Below are 18,958 nucleotides of genomic sequence, written 5' to 3'. Positions count from 1 at the left end.
GTTAGTATATTCACTCATTTAAAAACCAGAAAATATGACCTTGATAGTTAATGCTAAGAAGACAGCAAATACCCCCACGGTTGGGGGTTCGAATCCCTGTCGCTGTGAGTGTATATTTCACAGGTTCCCCCTGCACTGTCTGGTTGCCTCTGGGTTCATCCTGCTGCCCAGTTGGTGCCTGATTCAGGACGTTTCCTTGCTTTCGGCTTCAGCTTTACCATAAGCCTGCATAGGAGGATGAATACAGACGCTCCTCTACTTACGAACTTTCAGACATACGAACGAAGAGGACTGCAAGTCCAAATTGTGTTCATTGGGTTCATTTTTTCCTGCGCGCCAATTCCGCCTAGCACGACTTGCCGCTACTTCCACCGCGCAGCAGCGTAGCGTGCGTACTCCCAGCATCCTAGCTCTTTGTACTTGCGTATACCCTTAAAATGATGTTGAATAACGACTTACGAGCATTTCAAGTTACGAACAGCCGTTCGGAACGTATCTCGTTCATAAGTAGAGGAGCGCCTGTATTGGGTTATGCAGTATTAACGCCTGTGACTGTCGTGCCCTTTATTGCGAGGTCTCCTGCACAGCGAGCCGCTTCCTTTGTGACCTCCTTTCGGCAGGAAGAACACGGTGTCTGCAGGAGATACATCGCTGCCGAATATATGTCTCCCGTCCCCAGGGTCCTAAACACACCGTGACCCTCCGTGTCCAGACAGCTTTGCTGCCAACATCTGGGCCAAGAACGAAAATGTGAACGGACAGAGGAGATGTTGGGCTCACGGCTCTGCCAGTCACCCACAGCATGTCACAGTGCACAGACCATGGCACCAATGTTGACTGTAGCCTATAAGTATCATATGAAACTGATACTGTCGCAATGCAGCACGGCAAAAACACAAACGCATGATATTTTTTGCATGAAAGTGTTGAGCACATCAGAAGTAACTGAAGAAGCACAAATAGCATTCGGCCTGGGTTGGACTCTGGACTACCTAGAACATGGTACTAGATAAGTGGCTGGAAAATAGATGGATTGACAAATGTCATTAAGACCGATGGTCTTTCATCAGTATTTACTGAGCGGTTCTGAGTTCTGCTTCTCTAAAAAGTATCGCTTCTATTCTATTCTATCACTTCTCTTCTCTGCAAGACTGAATAGCACCAGTTGCTCTTTTGTTATGTTTAGAGGGTGTTCTGCCCTCCTTGAGGCCACTACCAACCCGCAGCTGTGTGCCTGACAAAAGGTTACTGCACTAATTAGCAAGCGGCGTCAGGAATGCTGCTGTAGACGCGTTCCCTGGTTACACACATCAACACACTCAGCTTTTAGAGTCTCGAAAAGGAACGCCCTCATGCGACTGCTTAACAATGGCATAACACTGTTTCGGAGACACTGTAAATCAGACTCTAAAACACTTTAATCGACCACATCATCCATCCGGTCGCTCATGTTCGACCCGCTTATCCAGGTCTGGCTTGTGGGGGATTGATACCCCATTAGCACGTGGCTGTGAGTCAGATTCATGTGGCTTGTTATCACTGATCCTAAGATGCTTTAAACATGCCTCAGTCATCCATTAAAGCAGTTAAAGGCAAATGACAATAAATCATGAAACGAAAACAAAACAAACAGAAACAAAATGATTATGCACATTTGCAATCAATCTATTTAAAAACAGTTAACTGGTCTGATTTTCCCAAAAACTGCTGGTGAAAGCGATCCGAAAGCCCTGGATAATCTACATGGTCTGGGGGGCAAGCTGTCATACCGCCAAACAGAAATTAACGCAAACTAGCGATCAGATGAGCGTTTCTGCTGACCTTCCACAACAAACCGAAAAAATATATTCCATCAGTAGTGGCTTTTTCATACACCTAGTTCCCGTCCGATTGATCTGGGAGACAAAGGCAGGTTAAAATGCTCATGGCTTGAAGGGTCCTGAGACTGATGTGGCTCTGACGCTCTTATGGAGGGCCGATTGTGTCAGATAGTGAAGAAGCCTTGGATAAGGCTCTCTGTCTAGTCAGCAGTGGCCTAGTGAGCCTGGCCTGCCACATTAATTTCATTTTTGAAATAAATCCTCTGATATTTAGCACATTAGATTATATAAACCATATAATCAGCAAATTTAAAAAAAGCGCGCATCCGCATACACATGGTATTATGGCCTAATTGTTTGCTAATGGGTTACTTTGAAGATGGGGAATTAGCATAATGCCGTTATTCGTCAGAGAGTGAAGGCACCGTTATGTCGTTATTCTGCCTTTCTCATCGCTCCCCCCACCCCCCCTAATGGTTTATCCCATAAAAAGCCTGGGGCTCCCACCTTATTTCTCTGCTCCTGCGAATAATGGAACAGCAGTACAGCGCAGACATGACCAGATGTATGACTGCGCAGACTGTAGACATTCTCCCCATAAATGATCACTGGAAAAGCCATGCTGTGCTGCTCCTCCCAGTAAAAGTGTGAACACGACAGTTCATATACAAGTTGCTGATGATGCCCTTTGACCCTTGTGGCCCAGTTGCTAAGCAACCTTCTCATGGGGATGCTCCCGGGCAAATTTTTGAGCAATGTTGCTGATCAGTGTTGTTTGGCTACTTTCTCATTGGCCAACAAATTTGAAAAACTTTTTGAGATCGTCCAGAACTAGATGAGTTGCCCTTTGTCTCACCTGGTTGGCCGTTGCCCGGCAACATTGCTCAAAAAGTTTCCCTTTGTATCGTCACTCTGGGCCTGTGTGTTTCATCATCACATGGCTGGTAATGCTGCCCTATCTGCAGGGCTGGGGGTTGGGGTCCACGGCTGCATGCAGTGATATGGGGCGGGGGGGCTTCACACCCACTGCCTTCCCTACAGCGACTCTGCTGGCAGACAATCACCAGCCAAAGAGAGGTTAGCGTGTTTTCTGCAGAGCTCCTACAGCAGAGACTGCGCTTTGATTCCAGCCTCTCACCGTCATGCAAGTGAAGCTCTCCCAGTGTCTTTTCTCAATCGCCCAACTGCGCCGGCTGACCGCCTGCTAGCATTCGGACCCCCAATCTTCCTACCCTGGAGTGAATCATAAGATGAACAAGGAAGATTTGTGATGTGAGTAGCGGCAGCAGATCAAGTAGATCCATGGAGCCGGGATGTGTATCGCAGGTTTCTGTGAAAGCGTCCTGCCGTCTTATCACTAAATCCTCAGTGACATCATCATCACAGGGTGTTTCTTACTGGTGATACCCATAGATCCCTCCCCAGGGTGTGCTGGGGGACACTGGTGTGGTTATTCACACATTTGTTCTCCTATACACACCTATACACACACATTATGTCTGTCCCCAGGAGGGAACTCACATTCCTAATATGTGCTGAAGGTCATAACTTCACATCCCATTAGTAGGAACTGGGAGGGAGCAAAAACATGGACCGTCAGGGCAGGGAGCAAAAAGATGTACTGTCTATGGGACCCTGAGGAAACACTGGTTTAGATCAAAGCGTCTACGTCAACGCTCACAGAAATGACAGCTGTGCACTCGCTGTGAGATCACAAGTCCTCTGTCACCTTGTTCTCAGCATCTCTGCTCCTGTGCGCCTCTTCTCCTGACACATATCAGGCAGAGCCAGACGTGTGAGGACTGTCCAGGCAATGTGATTACAGGTAGGGACTAGGCAGGTTGCCTCAGGTGATAAGGAATAAATCACATACTCAATTTGTTCACCCTGAGTTCGAAGGACTGTATTGATTGTGACATTAGGACTGCACCTGAGAGTCTTTAAGAATGTGAATGTCCTAGATCCTAACATCCCATGCAAAGCTACATGCAGGTATCCTGTCAGTGAAATCTACACAGCTGGTTGCATGTCCAAAAATAGCATCAAATACATCACCCCCTTCCACCTCCCCTCCCATCCAGGGGCCCGATTTAAAAGATAATTAGTTAATCAATCAGTCAATTGATCAATCAGTCAATCAGCTTATTTGGCTTCGTGTGGCCTTTCTCCTTCCTGACAACTGTTCCAAGCTCTCCCCTGTTCTACATCTCTTCTACAGAGTTCCGTTGTGTGTACAATGGCAATAAAGACATTCTGTTCCATTTGTCACTGTAACAATAGGAAAGGTGCTTTTTTCTTCTCTCAAGGTAGGAGTTTCTACCTCTTTGTGCTGCACCGGGGCAGGAGAGTAAAGATTCAGCGAGGATTCACAATCCAGCCGTTCCTGTGCATTGCACCCGCATCGGCCGCTTCGGGAAACCAGTCCACGGACCGTCAAGGTGAAGCTGGATGTTGGAGCGCGCACTGCGGCACTGGAAGCCTGGGACTCAACGCCATTGGCCCTTGTGGAAGAATAGATGGAGTGCCAGAGCTGACACCCGCTGCTGGTGTGGGTGTGGCAGGTCGCAGCCAAGCCCCTTGAATTGACAGCCGTCGCTGACTCTTCCTGACGTCTCACAGCTGAAAGGCAGCAGCGATGGGTCCCTCCGGCCCCTCCGGCCCAGTGGATTTACAGCGGATTGCCGTTCTTCCTGGTTCCGGGCTGTCTGCCCCGCATACACTCTTTGTCTCTCAGCAGGATTATGTCACAGATTTCTTCTCATAAAAATTTCACTTTTTCCGTCCCTCATGCTGAAAATGAAAGACCCATCTTACCGGGAATCGCAGCCTGAATTACATGCCGGCCTCATTTGGATGGTGACAATCATGGAGCTCCGAACGGAACACGTTCAAAGGCCTTTGTTTACGTAGCGGCTTCTTGGCCTGGCTACCGCTATCACTGCAGAGTGCCCCTGAGTCTCTCACATCCAAGGACTTTCATCTCAATAAAAATGGAAGAAAATCTTGTTAAAAAAAGCAGGGTTTAAGCATGATAGGGCGTACAGGCCGTACTGGGCCTTTCTACGCACGTGTCTTTGTCTACGCACGTGTCTTCTTCGTTTGTTTACTCCAGCTGCAGAACGTAACAGGGTCCCAGGTGCTGACAGTTGGCTTTGCCACCTCCCCTCCAGGATCACAGGAAGTGACGCGCAGATGAGCTGGCCGACCTTGAGCGTCCTTGCGGTGGATTGAAATTATTGCAAACGCATGAAGGACCAAAAAAGATGGACTCATCAAATATTTATGGTGCAAATCTAATAAAGTTCAAAATGCACTGTGCAGCCATGTCAGAAAACCTGGGTGTCAGTCTGGAGGCCAGATCAATACATGCATCAGTCGTGTCTCATGTAGTACCATGTCATTTCAGAGACTAGATTGCTAGAGACAGCTGAACTGTAGGCCGCTAAAACAATGACACCTGAAGACACTTTGGAAATGGAGAAAATAAATTCAATGATACCAAGAATCACATTAGTTTCCCATAATCCCCTCTGTCTGAAGAACGGCGTTTCAGCCATCAGCCTGAACTACTTTCTCCTGACCTGCAGGCAGATCCAGTCGGCAGAAATGTAGGTGATAGAGCTGGATTTTCTGCACCATTAGCCAGGAACCAACTAGCTGCTCTGTGCATTGTAGTTTCCGTGGAGTGGTGCTGTGACCTGGTCCACTCTGCCAGAGCCCCTATCGCTCCCATTCACCTTGGGCGCACATAGGAAGGCAGACAGACACTCGTGGATTGGCAGAGTTGGTCACCGAATCAAAGCGGGTGTCCAGATAGAGCCCTGGGGGCCGGATTGTGATTCAGAGGCAAGCCCCATTACCAGACCAGTGATACAGAGAAAATGAGTTTACATCTCTCGCTAAGTCAATTACAAACGCTTCTGTAATGAGTTTTACTGCAAATTGCCTCTTAATTAGTGTCTGACTCCGCGCGTCATGCCTGATCTAGTCTCAGCAAAGCCGAGCCAGATGTTGGTTTTGATTGCCATGCGTCATTGACCAGCCATAAGGGGGCGCCCTTGCAAGACAGATGGCTCCCCATTCAGAGCTGGGACGCCACCCCCCCGCCCCCCCCCTCCCGCCAACGGGCCTCTGTTGATACGACCTGGGTCAGTCAGCAGGAAAATGAAAACTGGGAAGCCATCAATCAATCTATGGAATTACAAGAAGAGAGCGTTAATTGGCAGAACCCTAACCCAACTCCTCCAAATGGAGCCTTTTACTGCTTAATCATGCAATTAATAACTTTGTTTATATATTACATAAAAGCCTGCAGCCTGACCTTTTACCGGACATTAGCAGGTACAAGTGAAGCTCTCGGGTTCTACCCTCATTAAGGCATCAAACACATAATGCTGCTTGGCTGCCTTCCCCGCCTGTAACGCGAGCTTATACGTCAACATCTCCGGCCTCTGGGATGCTGCGTGGGGGGGGAGGTTGTGGGGGCACTAAGCCCCTGTAATGTACAATTTACAGGAATCTGCAGCACTTCTCTCAGCCTGCTCTCGTTCCCCTATTGAATTTCAATACAGTAGGAGCTGAGAAGGGAATAGGAGACAGACAGGGATACAGTCCCGATACCTTAAGTGGGTTGGGGGTGTGTGGATACAGGTACACTGTTGTACTGTAGTGAGTGGGGGAGGGGGGATTGGTCTTTGACTCCAAGATGGATTTCTCGGGCTTGCTTACGAGCCGCTCGCTCTCTCCATTGGGGGGGGGGGGGGGCAGCCTCGCTGACGCTGCCTGCTTCACGCCCCCATCTGATCCCACTGCAGGAAGCCTCCGCCGCAATGTGTCGATTTATGAGGAATTTCAATCAGCCCCCGTTTGCCACTGTCTCCAGGCTCGCGCGTGTGTGTGCACGTGTGTATGTGTGCATGCATGTGTGTGTGTGTGCACGCGTGTGCTTTGGCGGGGAGCACAATTCCATTCCATGTTGGGCAGACACAACATCTGTTAAGGAAGAAACTGGGAAACTGCACTTTGTAAGTACAAATAATGTATTTTTAATTTTCTCCCCCCAGTCAGCAAGTAATGGGTCCCACTATGGGCCATGCAATTCCCCCACCCCCCCGGGGCCTTGCCATCATCCCTGTCTGTCTGCCCAACCCCCACCGCCTCTCCGCCACACTGTGCCTTGGCCCGCCCTCTCTGTCCTCATTTCCTGTCCTGTGTAATTTTCACCCGCCATGACTTCAAAGAGTAAAAACACAGACGTCAAGCTCACACTCGCACACGTTGGACTGGAGGTTGACTTTGATGTACCGTCTCGGCTGTCCGGGAGAGCTGAATGTCAATGAGATGGAGTCGGATTCCAGAAAGGCAGAGGCTCATATCCGCAGCGTAAGCGGATGAGTAACCCCCCCCCCCACCCCCCAAGAACTCCCGTGCCAAGGCCGTGTTTCATGGTTATCTTTGGGGCCCCTGCATTATTGATCAAGCTAAAAGTATTGTGTCACTTGGCCGTTTATCTTGATTGCAGACGTATAACAGCAGTGAGGGGGCCTTCCTCATTGGTCACGGCGGCCAGCTTCCATTGGCCGACTGATATGGAACACCGTGTGTTTTGTGTACGCTGTAGGTCATGTGTAACACAGCTCTATGTATCTTTGTATCTAACGTAAACCGTGACAGATTCCTTTACACCGACTCTGCTATTATACTGCTGGATGATCTTATTCTGTGCCTCCTGATACCTACTTAATGGTGAAATTAAAATACAGGAGTCCCAAAGCTAAACTAACGTCTATTCTTAGAGGCAAAAAACATACCTTTAAGTGGCAATAAGGTTAGACAAATTAAGAATTATCTGTATTTCCTTGGTTGTCAGCCGACCTGGAGCGGATGGCTTGTAGAGTCTCTTTGGAGGAGGGTGGGAGGTGGGGCACAAGGTGAAAATGTACAAATAAACAGAAAATAAATGAAGGGGATGTAACTATGATGGTTTGCATATAAAGAGAGACATTTGCGTTTAAGCCCTGAGGTTTTCATTTATAGTGTCTATGTATTAAAGCAAAGGAAATGGAAACCTAAAGAATAAAAACTCAAAGAGCACTGAAGCTATTCTATTTAAAAAACATAAATCATGGCAAAATTACTTAAGGATTAAATCACTGTCTATCTTCAGCATTTTGGCTGTTTCTGTAAGCCTGGCTCAGCCGGATCCTGGCCTCCAGAGACAAATGCAGCACATTTTCTGCAGAAGCTGAACACACCGTTCCCGAAGGGAAATTTTTCTATTTTTTGACAGTCAGCTACCAATTTGAAAGAAGACACCTTGTTGTGGAAGCAGAAGCCACGACGGGGGATTTGTATATTAGCCCATTGTCAGCACTGTAATATTACTCAATCATATTACGCAGGAGATTGTGGGTTAGAGGACGGAGTGTCTTTAAATCCACGGTATATATAGTGTGCATACAGAGAGAGAGAGAGGTAAAATTTTTAACATTAAGTGACATTTTTAACATTAAGTTAACCTGAATTGTTTCAACGGTGTGTAAAAATGCACGTTTTTGACGAAAGCGCTCCTGAAGCAGATTAAATCTCATGCGGAGGGTGATGAAACTCAGGTTTAAGTTGCAGAGAGCCGTGTATCGATGCCCCATCTGTGCTGAGACGGCGGACCGATGTGCGCGGCGGGCACAGGAGCCCGCGGGCGCGGCTGCAGCACACACGGCGGAAGACAGCAGAGCCGCTGCGCCAGTGAAATCCCGCTTCCTTAACGGCACGCTGTGCACCGCTAAAATTAGCTCTGCTCCCCAGTCCTGCCCACTCGCCCGTTAGGTGCGCAGCTGTCGGAGCTTGGCGGATAAAGCGTTTCTCCGGCTGACGGTGCCGCAGAGCGCGCTGGTTCTCGCTGACTTTTTCTAGCTATTTATCGCTGAGATGACGCTCCGTCTGTATGCTGCTCATTCACCTTTATTATCTCTCCTGATGTATTAACCTCCAGATTAACTCTGTCTCCCATGTTTGACGCTTGTTTCCAGCTGCTCTGGTCACAGCAGACAAAGGAGCAGAGTACAGGATGCTGGATATGGGTCACATGGTACAGGGATGGCTCAGTGCTGGGTTATCCGCTGCCTCGCGGCTCCGAACCCCTACGACCCTGCACTGGCATCCTGCCCACTGCGTCTCCTGCCTTGTGCCCTACGTTTCCTGGGATAGACCCCTGACGGGGTTATCCTGGTCTGCCGTGACCAAGTACTGGATAAGCAGTGATGGAAGATGGATGGATGGTATTTGTGCTGCTCCACCCAAGAGCTCTCTAAAGGGTGGGGAAGTTAGGAGGGTCCCAAGGGCCTCTGAGTGACCGGGGTCCTAAAAAACATTATTGGGTTGGTGTAGGTCAGGGTCCCAATATGATATGACCTTCTGGGGCCCAGAATCCTTAGCGGCACCTCTGGCCCCACCCACCAGGGTACTCCTAACTCCACACTGCATGTATCTTTCCAGTGAAGGGAGCTCCAGTTACCCCTGTCACATTGTATATAGTTGTAATAGTGATTCATCATTTTCTGTTCTCCTTACAGTCCGTGGTGCCGGTCGGGGAACACAATGCTGAAAAGCTCTCCATGGAGCTCAGGACACATCTGCGCAGCATCGCCGGCACACGTGCCTTTACAGTCTTATCACGTCACACTTTTTAATTGCTTGGCGGGTATAAATGCCCGCTGCGGATTATGTAATCTATGCGGCATTCAGACTGATATTCCGCCAATGCAATTGTGTTTGGTTTCTTATGAGTACAAATTAAGGATTACAGGCTCTGTAAATGTGACCGTAAGGCGTGTTGGCTTTGGTGTCACGCAGCTGAAGGTGCGTCTGTGATTCTCAGGTATAAACAGTGCCGGGTTCAGCCTGCCTTTCTTTCCACTCTGCGTGCTTCTTTTTGGCCAACACTCATCTCACGGTTGAGCTCAGGAATTCACTGAGCTCCCGAACACAACCTGGGCCGGACTGAGAAGATACACAGGCGACGTCAACATTATTTCACGTCCCGAGTACCGGGCCTAATTTTGGACGGGGTGTGAATGGCAAATGAGGACTAGCTTTGATTCATGGGCCCAGTGGTTTTGGTCGATGGCGTCACTGAGTTCCTGGGTGCACTACTGAAGTTCTATCCAACACCGGGTCTCTCTATGACATCTCACGCAAACATAACTGCCAACCTACTGGATAACTCAAACACGAGTTCTGCTTGGATGTCAGCCCATCATTTTCCAGCCAGAGTTCGTAATAAATAGCATTTTTATATTAACACAGGAGCATTATGTGTGAAGGTACTCAGACTGGGAGTGATACTCTGCCTCACTGGGAAGCAGTGTCGCCTCGTAGGTCTCGGGATGGGGATCTGAAGGTCATACCTCTTCTCTGTGTGGACATTGTGTTTTCTCCTGCAGTCCAAAGACTCGCAGTTAGGGTAATTGACGCTCTTATATTGTTTTTTGTGATGTATGTCCTCACATGTTGCCTGGGCTACCTCTATGACCCTGAAAAACAGCTGGAAGATAACAATGGATAATCACAATGCTTAAAGTGTTGCATGTTATTAAAACATTGCTAATCCATCATTTGTTTGTCATATGGAGAATTCTCCAAATTGCAAAGCTGGTGCCTCTCCACCTTCTGACATCCTTGTTATGATGTAAGCAGGCTTCCCAGCACTCTGAAAACTGCAGTGAAGTCTTCATTTTATATAGTCAGCTTTGACCTTTCTACAATCAATATACCAGGTGTCTGATAGGAGATTGACCATTTGCCTGTGTGTGTGTATGTATGTGTGTGTGTATATATGTGTATTACATCATGACGACCAAATGGCCCCCACAATGTGATAAAAACCTATTATTTTTGACGTTGTAGGGACTATTTTTCAGGTCCCCACAAAGATCTGTGAATGCAGTCAAAAAACTAAAAATGCCAGAAGTCTCGTATTTTGTTTAATTACTTATGGTTAAGGTTGGAGTTGGGTAGGGGTTAAGGTTGCCATGTTGAGATTAGAGTTTTCCCCATAGAAATGAATGGAGAGTCCCCACAAAGATATAATTATAACCCTTGTGTGTGTGTGTGCATGTTTGCCTGCATCTGGGTTGTGTTTTTTGTTTTTTCTCTGCTATATGTTTGTTCTCTCCATTCCTCTCTACTCAGAACATGCCGAAAAGATCTCGCCGCATCCCCCTCTCTCTTGACACTGCATCATCCACGGCTTCCTCTCTCTATTCATCTGCCGCGATGTCGTCGCGTTGCCTCGCACCTCCTGCTGATGTGCGTGTGTGCAATCTGTTATCTTTCCACTAGGACTCGCTCTCATTAAGGTGCAGCGTTTGGCCTCAGGGTACCCAGTCCAATGGATACTGAGGTGTGCTTAATTAAAGCGTCAGACAGAGGTCAGTCTGATTTTAAGGCACGTTTCGTCATGCACTGCAGGGCACTTTTGTTGTCCTTCATGCTTTTGGGTCCTTATTCTTCTAAGAGGAGAGGCTTCTGTATACTGGATTTACAACATTCCACTGATCCAGACACTCTTATGTACATCTTGTTTTTCTTGATAGTTTCATTGACGTTCACCTGTCCAAGTGCTGCCAAAATTGACATCTGTTTAGCAGATACCTTTGTCCCAGGCGATGTGCAAGTGAGGATCAGAGAGCAGAGTCAGCTGGTGTCCTTGGAGCAGTGGGGCTGAGGACCCTCTTGGCCATCAGAGTTGAATCCATGACCTTCGAGCCATAAGCAGTGGTCTCTGACCAGGTGACCTTCACCCTTGTCAGGCATGTCGTTAAACATAAGGCGTTCCATGACTAAACGTGGATGTTTCCTCCGTAGCTGAATAATGATGTGAATCTTGTTTGCGTGCATTCAGGGATGGAGGACCTACCAGTCGGAGCTGTTAGTCACACCTTAATGGAGGTATATCAGGTGTAGATCACCCTGGTAGTACCGACTCTATCATTATTCACGAGGGCTCTGCAGGAGCTGCTGTGTTAAGCAGCAGTGATGCAGTGTTAATATGGCGGGCTCTGGGAATATGGTAATCACTCCCAACAGCAGCATTGTCGTTATTAGCTCGCATCATCCCACCAGTCTCATTGGCCTGGGGCCCTGAGCACAGAACCTGTCCTGTCTCTCATCCTCTATTTTCTGCTTCACACCTCTCCCAAAAATATCTCGCTCTGACGGCGACGTTCAAATCGATATAAATAGCATCCAGCTATTTTCGTATCCTGGTATTACTATCTGAGTCCCAGTTCGTATCCTGGTATTACTATCTGAGTCCCAGCTTGTATCACGGTATTACTAACTGAGTCCCAGCTTGTATCATGGTATTACTATCTGAGTCCCAGCTTGTATCCTGGTATTACTATCTGAGTCCCAGTTCGTATCCTGGTATTACTATCTGAGTCCCAGTTTGTATCATGGTATTACTATCCGAGTCCCAGCTTGTATCACGGTATTACTATCTGAGTCCCAGCTTGTATCACGGTATTACTATCTGAGTCTCAGCTTGTATCACGGTATTACTATCCGAGTCCCAGCTTGTATCACGGTATTACTATCTGAGTCCCAGCTTGTATCCTGGTATTACTATCTGAGTCCCAGCTTGTATCCTGGTATTACTATCTGAGTCCCAGCTTGTATCCTGGTATTACTATCTGAGTCCCAGCTTGTATCCTGGTATTACTATCTGAGTCCCAGCTTGTATCCTGGTATTACTATCTGAGTCCCAGCTTGTATCACGGTATTACTATCTGAGTCCCAGTTTGTATCATGGTATTACTATCTGAGTCCCAGTTCGTATCCTGGTATTACTATCTGAGTCCTAGCTTGTATCACGGTATTACTATCTGAGTCCCAGCTTGTATCACGGTATTACTATCTGAGTCCCAGCTTGTATCACGGTATTACTATCTGAGTCCCAGCTTGTATCACGGTATTACTATCTGAGTCCCAGCTTGTATCACGGTATTACTATCTGAGTCCCAGCTTGTATCCTGGTATTACTATCTGAGTCCCAGTTCGTATCCTGGTATTACTATCTGAGTCTCAGCTTGTATCACGGTATTACTATCTGAGTCCTAGCTTGTATCATAGTATTACTATCTGAGTCCCAGCTTGTATCACGGTATTACTATCTGAGTCCCAGCTTGTATCACGGTATTACTATCTGAGTCCCAGCTTGTATCCTGGTATTACTATCTGAGTCTCAGCTTGTATCACGGTATTACTATCTGAGTCCTAGCTTGTATCATAGTATTACTATCTGAGTCCCAGCTTGTATCACGGTATTACTATCTGAGTCCCAGCTTGTATCACGGTATTACTATCTGAGTCCCAGCTTGTATCACGGTATTACTATCTGAGTCCCAGCTTGTATCACGGTATTACTATCTGAGTCCCAGCTTGTATCACGGTATTACTATCAGAGTCCCAGCTTGTATCACGGTATTACTATCTGAGTCCCAGCTTGTATCACGGTATTACTAACTGAGTCCCAGCTTGTATCATGGTATTACTATCTGAGTCCCAGCTTGTATCCTGGTATTACTATCTGAGTCCCAGCCTGTATCACGGTATTACTATCTGAGTCCCAGCTTGTATCCTGGTATTACTATCTGAGTCCCAGTTCATATCCTGGTATTACTATCTGAGTCCCAGTTCGTATCCTGGTATTACTATCTGAGTCCCAGTTCATATCCTGGTATTACTATCTGAGTCCCAGTTCGTATCCTGGTATTACTATCTGAGTCCCAGCTTGTATCACGGTATTACTATATGAGTCCCAGCTCGTATCCTGGTATTACTAACTGAGTCCCAGTTTGTATCACGGTATTACTATCTGAGTCCCAGCTTGTATCATGGTATTACTATCGCTCATATAGACTAATCAAATACTTAGTCCCTGATGATGGAGGAGGTGAATGAGGAAGGATGAGGTCTGGTGACACAGTCACATGAAACTGAATTGTGTTTCAGCCAAATCCACTTGACACAGGAACACAAGATTCTTTGCCATAACAGTGTCCCTCATCAACAGAAGCTGGTCTGCTAACAACAGATGCCTTGCACTTTGCTCAGCTCGGTCCTATAACTCTTCCAAGTTATCTGTTTGATTTATTAGTTTGTTTATTTGTTTTATTTGTATGTTATGCTGCTTCTGATTGTAGGGCAGGATCTTCAAATATGTGTAAAATTTCATGTGTGCATATTTGTAAATTGTCTTGAAATTGTCTTGCATGCTTTATATTACAGCAGGTCACACCCACCAAGACAAATTAATTGTATAATTATTATCGAAATTACTTGACCAAAAAGATCTTTCTGATTGGGATTTTGACCCTCATGACGACCTCTTTCCTGCTCATATTCCCATTTACTTGTATTTTTTCTCCCCCTGTACTGACACCAGAACAGTGGCCTCTTTTTGGTTCTCCCCCCACCACTCAAGCCCACCTCCCCCCCATACCCAATAATGACCCTATTCTACCTTCCATTTCTGTATCCTATGCATTTGTTGTTTCTCTATGGAGCAGGTCTTACACTCCTGTTTAGCGTAACTCTTTATAGCTACACACCAAAATACAGAAATAAAATAAAATAAAATGTATTATATTTACATACAACTTGGCCAGTCGGTGTCAGTCGGACAGGCTTGGCTGTCTTTCTGATTTTCGAGAAACTTTTTGTCACTCGTTTTACCTCACTTTTCTAACTTCAACCGTAATTGATACATTTAAAATACACTTGTGCGTCATGTGTACAGAAAAAGGAGATTGAACATCTGCCCACATTAGAACAGGATTGTCATCCTGATGGAAACCATCTTATGCAAATTTTTGGCCTAGTGTCAGGGATCTGTGACCTGAACCGTTGTTACCTAATACTGTGGAGCCTTGCCAAGTTCATACTTGCGTGTTACACACATAGGAGCTGAGGAAATGTATTGGGAAACATTGGTTTCAGCATTTGATTATACATCCTTACCATATGGTGGTGGATTGATTGTTTTCCCTTGGTGCTCTGCTTCTGGGGTTGAGTCCTGGAGGTATGAGGCAGAATGGTTAACTGTCGTGTGCTGAGCACTGAAAAGTAAAATCTATAGTAAGTCCTTGTGTTGTATGCATGACTTTATTCAGCCGTAAACCTGCTCCCCAAAGACAGCGCACTACATCTTAGTTTTCTATACTGCAGAAACTGCAGGCTCAGGGAAACTATTGACACATCCACCAGAGATCCCTGCAAATTCACAATTTCTGCAGTATACAAGGTGCCATGGTATGTGAATGAAGAAGATACTGATTGAAGCATGAGCTTCAACATCAAATGGTGTGTATCACTCACTCATCAGATTATGATGAGTTTGAGCCCAGTCATCTCAGTCTGCATCTCTGTACCTACACATTAAACTCCCTAAATGAATATGGCCCCTTTATCTAATAATGACTTCTACTTGTGTTCTAAAAGCAGTAAGACAGGACAGTAACCTCACATCTTCTGAGTTGTGTGTTTCATTCTTGCCCCTGGCTCCCTGTGTGAGGGATATGGATGTCCCCGCTGTGTTTGCATGCAGCAAGGAGAACGTTCTCCCTTCCTGCAGTTGCCGATCTGTGCCCTCCGTGCTCGGCTAGCATTGTCTGACCTGTTTGCTCTCTCTTACATCATCCTTCATATCTATTTGTATAACCTAATTGTGTCTATAAACTATCGAAACACTGCATCTTCTTCTAAGTGTTTTCGGTCTTTCTCTCATCTATTCTTTATATATATAGTCTTTTGGTTCTTGAAAAGCTCTTTATAAATTGAACGTATTAGTCCATTACAGAAATTTGATTCATACGCATTGAATAGGTAACATTTCAAGGGAAAGCTTAAAATAAAAATGTTTAAGTAAAAATCAGATAATATATAGTTCTCACATTCGACAAAGTAATAAAACAATAATATCTAAAAAGAAACATAAAAACATCTTACACAAGGTCAGATTCCAGTCAGTGGAACACGAAATGTGTGCATTACACACTTGCTATATGGATCTTTGGGTTGGACATAAAAGATTTACTGGTAAAATATTAAATATTTAAGTGTGAAATATTTTTCAGAAGAGTTCATGCTCCACTTCAAGCGTGTCAAAAACCTTATTTTGTGCCGTAATGGATGCACAGTAGATGAGGCACATTATTTTGGGATGGTACTTCCTGTACCTGCAGGCTGCCGGCACGGACACTGTGAGATGGAATTCAGCTCGGAAGATGAATTATAATAATGGCATCTAGCTGCTTCCGCTTGCGGTGAGAGATGCGACATTTTAGGAAGTTAACATGAAGGAGTTCCGTCTCTCCCCCCGTCGTTTGTTTTGCAGCATCTCCTGCAGTTCTGTCACTTCTCTGTCCCTGCAGAGACGCAGGTTGAGACTTGCTGCGGGGTACGGTGTCATTATGGAAGAGATCGCTTTTGATGACTACTCCACTTTGAAATGCAACGTGTAATTTAGCACAAACAACCCAGCTCCAGACTCACTGTGAAACCACACTCAGGGTAAATTAAATCTGAATTTAAAAAACCTGAAGGAAGTGGATTTTGCATGCATAACAAATTTACTGTGATTCCAGAAAATACCAACATATAAATTATCTCATAAACTGTGACCGAATTGGACTATGTATGAGAACAGATCACTTAATTATTTTCTCAAAGGCTTGCTTCACTGGCTACTATAATCAGCTCTGCCTTGTGTGTATTCACTGGCTGCTATAATCGGCTCTGCATTGTGTGTGTTCACCGGCTGCTATAATTGGCTCTGTCTTGTGTGTGTTCACTGGCTGCTATAAGAGGCTCTGCCTTGTGTGTGTTCACTGGCTGCTATAATAGACTGTCTTGTGTGTGTTCACTGGCTGCTATAATAGACTGTCTTGTGTGTGTTCACTGGCTGCTATAATAGGCTCTGCCTTGTGTGTGTTCACTGGCTGCTATAATTGGATCTATCTTGTGTGTGCTCACTGGCTGCTATAATTGGCTCTGCCTTGTTTGTGTTCACTGGCTGCTATAACTGGCTCTGCCTTGTGTGTGTTCACCGGCTGCTATAAGAGGTTCTGCCTTGTGTTTGCTCACTGGTTGCTATAATTGGCTCTGCCTTGTGAGTGTTCACTGGCTGCTATAATAGGTTCTGCCTTGTGTAATTTCACTGGCTGCTATAAGAGGCTCAACCTTGTGTGTGTTCACTGGCTGCTGTAACTGGCTCTGCCTTGTGTGTATTCACTGGCTGCTATAACTGGCTCTGCCTTGTTTGTGTTCAGTGGCTGCTATAACTGGCTCTGCCTTGTGTGTGTTCACTGGCTGCTATAATTGGCTCTGCCTTGTGTGTGTTCTCCCTCTGATATATAAGTTTCCTCTGGTTTCCCCGTGTAGTCCAATGACACTGCAATAGACTGGCATCTTAACTCAAGTGTACTCCTGCTTACAGCGCTGGGACCAGGGTTTGAGTCTCTGCTATTGCTACATGCGTGTGGAGTTTGCATGCTTTCCCTGTGTCATTGTCAGGTTTCCTCCAGGTACTCTGGTTTCCCCCCACAGTCCAAAAACATGCTGTGGCTAATGGGAGTTACCAAATTGCCCATTGGTGTGTGCGTGTGCCCTGTGACGGGTTGGCACCCTATCCTGGGCTGTTCCCTGCCTTGTGCCCATAGTGTCTGGGATAGGCTCCAGGCCCCCTGCAGTCCTGCATAGGATAAGCGCCTACAGATGGATGGATCTCTCCATTACCTCTTCCTTGAGAACAACCAAAATCATATTTAGGCCATGAAAACATTCAAAAAGGTTTTTTTTTCATGAAAAGCTCTTGGATTTCAGAACTGTTGCAGTTCATACGTTCTACATTTTTTTAATCAAAGGTGCATGTTTATTTTATATGCTGAAATTGAAATTATGGTAATTTACTGTATGGCAGAAGGCAAGTCTAAACCTTATTTCACACCCAAAGATGATTGTGATGATGACTGTCTTTAATTATATTCTAAAACATAAACAGCCATATGTTACAGAGCTATAAACCAAAATGAGTTTTTCCACAGGTAGCCAGCAACATGAAGAAAAAAGTAAGAATAAAAGTATTAATGTGGTGTTAAGCCACCATGACTGGCTACTTCCAAAGCTCCTTTGTAAACATTCTGTAAATATCTGTAACCCTGCTGAAGAAATGTGTCTATATCCTGAGAAATTTCATCACTTTGTTTTTTTTGATGGAGATGGACGACACTGGTCTTGGGCGCTGTTCCAGATGTTTCCATATTCAATTATGATTGAGGTCTGGTGACTGGGAGAGTGACGTGTGTGGTTAACATCATTTTCACAAAAATGAAACGTTTTCGTGGCTGATCTTGCCCTGTGGATGGGAGCATATTAATCCTGAAAGATTCCGTCGTACAAACATTTCATCGTAGGACGAACCTGATCCCTCAGTTTGGCTTTGTCTATATTGCCATTTTAGTGTCCACTCCAAGGCCACCTAATCCATCTCAGAGAAAGGCAGCTCGCACTACAGCAGGGCTGACAAGAAGCGGCCCTTCCAAGCTACAGGCTTCCTTCAGTTTGCGGCGCCCAAGGGTTCGTGCTCCCGTCGAATATCTGAGCGAATGGTGACGCATCTGACCGTGTGAAATCTTCCCCCCGCTACTCTTGAGGTGGCCGCCTGAGCTCTTTGCCGCACAGCCCTCCCCAAAGTGCACTTCCAGGTGTAGTGAGTGTTTTATGCTGTGTAACCCAACCATAATATCCCAGCCCGCCATGTCTTCAGCTTATTATACCGTAAAACTGCCGCTTCATGACTCTGTTTGACGTTTGCCCCTAATGCGTAGCTGCTCTATGGTTTTTGTCCTGCACGTCAGACCAACACAAAAAGTCTGCACTTTTGTACACAGTTGCCTCTTATACATGACGCCTTTCTATTAGACTTCCATGGAAATCCACCTTAGTAACTGTTCCACGTCAAAAATAGCCAGTTGAGCAATCTGTAGCATTCAAAGATGCTGCCAAACGAGCCCTAAAAGCCACTCTTTGCTGATTTTTTATTTAACACCCTGGGCTATAGATATGATGGTTAGTTGTTA

Source organism: Paramormyrops kingsleyae, chromosome 7 (genome assembly GCF_048594095.1).
Source record: "Paramormyrops kingsleyae isolate MSU_618 chromosome 7, PKINGS_0.4, whole genome shotgun sequence".
In the NCBI taxonomy this organism is placed as follows: Eukaryota; Metazoa; Chordata; class Actinopteri; order Osteoglossiformes; family Mormyridae; genus Paramormyrops; species Paramormyrops kingsleyae.
This window is presented reverse-complemented; position numbering follows the sequence as displayed.